This window comes from Pan troglodytes, chromosome 18, assembly GCF_028858775.2.
Source record: "Pan troglodytes isolate AG18354 chromosome 18, NHGRI_mPanTro3-v2.0_pri, whole genome shotgun sequence".
Taxonomy (NCBI): domain Eukaryota; kingdom Metazoa; phylum Chordata; class Mammalia; order Primates; family Hominidae; genus Pan; species Pan troglodytes.
In genome coordinates, this window is record NC_072416.2 from 38,367,580 (window position 1) to 38,374,260 (window position 6,681).

The window sequence follows — 6,681 nt, forward strand, 5'->3', positions numbered from 1 at the left end:
ATTCCTTTTCTTCCCAGCAGCTACAGGTAAGGAATAGGGGCTGGGCTATTAATACATCTGCTACAAATCAATATACCCCTTATGCTCCTTTTGGTGATCGACAATGTATTTAAAAATATTAGATGATCAAGAAGGGCTGCAGAAAGGAGAAAACAGAAACAAACAGCACACCTCTTGGTTTATTTTTATTCATTTCATCAGTGTCAAGGAAAATGTGTTGGGAGTTCCTGGCATAGAGAATGTCACAAAGACATGTTTTCAATAGTGGTGCTATCCCTAGGGCAGAGAAGACCCAGAGAAAGCCCAAGTGGCTGCTGGAACAAAGTCAGACACCGTGCCATCTGTGCACACTCCTTGGCTCTGCCATCATGCTGAAGATCGGTTGAAAGGACTCCCTTCCCTACCCCCAAAATTAAAAGAGCACAAACTGAGAAACTGAATGTAGGAGACAGCAGTGAATTATGCTGTTCTCAGGGGTCACCTCAGGTTTGGAAGCATTCTTTCAAATTAACCCATCTCAGGCCATCTGCAGAGAAGAAAGGTGGCACCTAACTTTTTTTCTTGTCAGCATTTGGTAGGGGTGTTTTATTGACCAAATATGTTCCCACAACCTAGTTTTTTGTAACTAAATATAGTAGATTTTTAAATTTTATCATCAAAATCTATAGACAATTTTTGATTAAAATAGACTCCACATCTATGTCCTGCTTTTCTTCTTATTATTAATTACAGTGCTGTATAAAAGAACAAGACTTCAGGATCAAGAATATCTTGTCTCTTGGCATTGAATTTATACAAGGTGCTCTTTCTTTAATGCTGTCTCAAAGGACACATTTTTATTCATTAAAAAGGAAGATCGGAATCTAGTTGTATGCACTGCTCCAACATATTAATAATTAAAATTAGGAGGTAAATGTGGTCAAAGCTATAGAAAGACTTGAGATGTCATTTATATTGATTACTGTATAGCACTCTACAAACAGAAATTGTTAAATAATAGTTTATATAAATATTTTGTAGCATTTCAAATATTTGAGTGCCTGAAGTTTCTCCTCTTACATAGTTCAGATTATCAATTTGAAGACTTACTCTGCTAGTTAAAATGTTTTTAGTCTTGTTTGAGTATTATATAAAAGCAATTTTCAGTTAAATGTGTTCCGCTTACATAAAACATTACAAATTATTGAGTATTTAATTACATTTTCATGTTCCTGTAATGTCTTTAGAAGATTTTCATATTACCTACCAATATATGTATGCTTTGTCCAAGAAAAATCAAACATATATATAATTGAAATGGAAACTTTTTAAAAGTACTTATTAATTCTATTGAAAAACCACATCCATAGCAACAATTACAATATAATATTGTGAACATGTAAATATATATCCTGTCTATTTTATATATAAGCATATATGATTACAAATATAGTTAAGAATTTTTAAACCTAGTATTATAAAGTAAAAATTAGTTAAACTTCTGATGATTATTTATTAATGAAGATAAAATTATTTTGATTTGGGTGATTTTAAATAAACAAAAATATTAAATTACATGACAAAAATTCTTTATAAAATGTTTATGATTTTTACCTTGGTTTTATCACTTTATTCTACTAATTTATTTTAAGATGACCTGCCTTGTTTAAAACACTGTATTCATCTTAATTAAATTAAAATCCATTTGTAAAAAATTAACAAATGGTTTGCTCTATTATACAGTGCGGTTATAAACTGAGTCAGTATCTCAAGATTTGATCCCCATTTTCATCATCTGTGGCCCTATTTGTTTTATAAATGTATTGTCTTTTTCCATGCCTGTCACATCTCTATTGCTCATTCATTTTTCTCTTTGTCCCTTATAGGGAGCATTGCCTATCTCTAGATTAAGCAAGTTGCATCTTAAAAAAGCACAATAACCTCCTCAGTCTTTCTCACACAGCAAAATGTTTGTTAAGTAATTAAAGTGTAGATGATGATACAAAGAGCTTGATTAAATTAGATGCCAAAGTACCCTTGTGATTCAGAATATGAATGGTATTTAATTTCTTTGAAATCATTAATTGCTGAGTGACATTAATTAATGCCAATATTTCAGAAGTTGTTCTAGTTAGTGAAATGTATACAACATGCAAAAGTTTCAGAAATCTGAAGGGCAACATTATTCTATAATTAAGAATTAAGAATTAATTCACATTAATTATTGGGGAGAAATAATTATTAAGAATGACAGAAAATGTTTTTATTTTTTATTTAGAAAATTATTTTGTGCATGAGCATTACTGCAAGTTTTGCAAGAAACATAAATTTAAAGAAACAATTATGTGCACAAGGTGAATTTAATAACATCTGATATTTTCCATGATTACAGTTTTATTTGGTAAATCTTTAATTATACATCATCTAAAGATAATAAATGAATCCTGGAAATCTTGTAGGTAAGGGTAAATATTAGGATGCATCCAATTACATTTACACACACACACAATTACATTTACACACACATACATGCACACACACTCACTGATACACGTGTGTATATATACATGAATTTACTAAATGATTTTAACTAATATTTATAAGAGCCAGTAGGATTGATATATATTGTTGAACCTGAAAAATATTTATTATATACATGTTTAAAATACACACAGAAATAAATAGTAATTGCACTAGGCATTTGAAACTGTACTAAAATATAAGCTGTGAACATTTTGTGATCATTACAAATTCTTACAATGAATATTTTTATTTTTATAATATTAATGTTTGATGCATGTGTACATTTTTTACAATGTATTATTTTATTTTTGTCATACAGTCATGTCATGCATAATAACATTTCAAAGATGGATTACATATACAAAAAGTGGTCCCATGAGATTATAATACATATTTTTACATACTTTTCTATGTTTAAGTATGTTTAGATACATAAACTCTTATCACTGTGTTCTTACTGCCTGCAGTATTCAGTACAGTAGTGTAGTACACAGGTTTGTAGCCTAGGAGAGAGAGGCTATACCATTTAACCTAGACGTGGTAGGCTGTACAATCTAGGGGTTTGTAATATTCTCTGCAATGTTTGCAAAATGATGAAATTGCCTATGGATGCATCTCTTAGAACGTATCCCTATCATTCAGTGATGTATGACTGTACTAAAATGCTCAATCTAAGTTTCAATGCCCTCCATAAAATTGTTGTACTGTGAAATACAAATCTCTCACCCATGGCCTGAATATGTTTGCAAACTAAGCAGATCATGGGAAGGAGAATGTGCTGGCATCACTGGGATGATTTTCTCACACTACATTAATAATATCTCCAGACTTTGCAAATATGAGCCACTTGCATAGAGTTAAAGTAGGCATCTCTTTGCTGGGAAATTTATCAAATGGCAGTATGAAGGGTTTTTAAAAGATACTTGTTTGTTTGTAGCCGGTAGGCCTACAGTGGCTCATGGCAATGGTTGAGGTTGCTAAGATTTGGTGGAAGGAGGCAAAATGAAATGGCCACTTATATGGTATATGGATCACTTGTTTCTGTTGAGTTACAGATTCAGCTGACTCTTTCTCCCAATGTTAGTTATTCGGAGAAAAAAAACATGATGGTAATTTTGGGGTCACAAATACAATATTTGATGAAAGCAAATTTATTGAGGGTTAGACAAACTACAAGATACTTTAGGCTGCCAAGTCAACAGGAGACTTCTGGCCCAAATTGTGCAGAGTTTGGGTCCAGCTGCAAAGTTCAAAGGAAGAGGCCATATAAGACGATTCTCACTTTTGACACCAACTGCCAGTTCAGGGGTTTCCCCAGAACACCCTCAGTTTCAAGAATTTACTAGAAAGACTCGCAGAACTCATTGAATGCCATTGTACTCATGGTTTATAATAAAGGGTAGAAATTAGGACCAATCAAAGGAAGAGACATATCACATAAGGTGGACTCTAGGAGGATTTTGAATGTTAAGTTTCCATTGTCTTCATGACATATTACCTGTCGTTGTACAGCAATAAACATGGAGTACTACCAACCTGGGGAGCTCACCTGATGCTAAAAAGACACTATTTAGAAAATGAAAAGACAAAGGAATGGATGAGAGAAGATGACCTTCCATATTAAGGCACTGGAAAAAAATAGCAAACTAAACCTAAAGCAAGCAGAAGGAAGAAAATAAAAATTAGAGAAATTAATAATTTATAATATTAATAATATTTGTTAGTATCGGATAATTGATATTAATTCTTGACTAACTTTTTTTAAAAGGAGAAATATTCACTTCCCAATTTATTCTGTGGGGCCAGTGTTACCTTGATACAAAAGTTAGTCCAAATAGCATAGAAAAATAATACTATAAGTATAAAAGCAAAATTCCTTAAAAAATACTAACAAATCAGATCTAGCAACATATAAAATAATTATACACTATGACAAAGTGAAATTTATAATAGTAATCCCAGGTTGGTTTAACAGCCCAAAATCCATTAAGGTAATACATCTTATCCATAGAATAAGAAACAAGAATTGCATGATCATCTTGATAGATTTAGAAAAAACATTTAACAGAATCCAAATGCTTTAATGATTAAAAATAAAAATAAAAACTCAATGAACCAGGAATAGAGAACTTTTTACACCTGATACATGGTACCTGTGAAAAGCCAACAGCAAACATTCAACTTAGTGGTGAAAGAAAGGACACTTTCCCGCTATGGTCAGAGATAAGAATAAGATATATACTTTGACCTCTTCTAGTCAACACTGTACTAAAGATTTTATGCAGGGCAAATTGGCAAGTAAAGAAGTAAGAGTCACCCATATTGGACAGGAGGAAATAAGACTTTATTTGCAAATAACATTCTTGTATATAGAAAATTTTAAGGAATCCACTGAATGATAGAACTAGTAAATTACTTCAGCAATATTACAGCATACAAGATAAATGTACAAAAATCAATTGCACACATCTACAATGAAAACCCCAAAATGAAATTAAGAAAACACTTCAATTTACAATAGCATCAAAAAAAGAAATAATAATTAATTTGGAAAATGTGATACAAGAGTTTACTCTGAAAATTAAAAATTATTGTTTAAAGAAGATCTAAATAATTAGCAAATATCTTACAGCCATGAATTGGAAGATTTAATATTGTAGTACTTTACAATTTGAACTACAGATCTGATGAAATCCCTGCAAGTATCCCAACAGACTTCTGTCTAGAAACTGACAAGCCGATTCTAAAATACACATGGAATTGTAAGACTCAAAATAGCCAAAATAGTCTGGAAAAAAGAAAGATATTAGGATAATTCACACTCCCGTGCTCCAAACCTTACTGCAAAGCATCAGTAATCAAGACAAGAGAATACTGATGAAGGAAAAATATATAGATTGTTGGAACAGAATTGAGAGTCCATATATAAAACTATGTATCTATAGTCAATGGATTCTTACAGTGGTGCCATGTGCAATTCAATGAGGAAGAGATAATCTTTGAACAAACTGGGTCGACAGCGTACACGTGGATCACCACTTGCAAAATAATAAATTCGAACCCTTACCCCAGAACATACAAAAATATTAACTCAAATGAATTAAAGACATACATGCAAGAGTTAGAGTAAAGCATATGGGAAAATCTTAAGGATTTTGGATCTAGCAAAGAAATAGCTGTAACACCAAAAACATGAGCAACATAATAAAAATTAGATATTTAAAATTTCTTAAAAATTAAAGACATTGGTGTTTCAAAGGACAACCAAGCAAGTCAAAAGGCAGCTCAAAAACTGTGAGAAGATATTTGAAAAACACGTATCTATATGTCTGTATATATATGTATCTTGAATATAGAAAAATTGTTTTAACTCAGTAACAAATATCCCAAATCAAAACTGATAAATGATAGGAATAGATGTGTTTCCCAAGAAGATACACGAACGGTCAATAATCCCATAAAAAGTTACTCAATAGCATCACTCATCAGGCAACTACAAATCAAAACCACAATTGGATACTCTATGGCTAAAACTGGCCACTTTGGAAAATAGTTTGTTGGCTTCTAAATATATTAAACATAGAATTGTCATATGACCCAGAAATTTATTCCTAGGTATACACCCAGATTTTTGGAAAGAGGTGTTCAAACACAAATTTTACACAAGTATTTTTAGCAGCAGTATTTAAAATAGCCAAAGGCTGAACACAACTCGAATGTCAATAAAATATTATTGGATAAACAAAATGTTATATCCATGAAATTGAATGTTATACAGTTATAAAAAGAAATAAAGTACCAATACGCATATGAACCTTGATAGCATTATGCCAACTGAAAGAAGCCAGGCACAAAAGGCCACCTATTGTATGATTCTATTTAGATGAAAATAGAATAGGAAAATCTATAGAGACAGAAAACAGCTTTGTGGTTGCTTAGGATTGAGTAGGGGATGGGTGCATAGGAGGTTAACAGCTAAAGAAGGTGGGGTTTCTTTTTGAAGTGATGAAAATGCTCTAAAATTAATTGTGATGATGGCTCCACTTATCTGTGCATATACTAAAAGCCATTGACTTGTAGACATTAGTGTGTGCACTCTATACTATGTAAATTATGTCTCAATAAATCCTTTCAAAAATACACAGAAGAGTAAGGGGTTTTGGAATGCTGCAGCTGGGA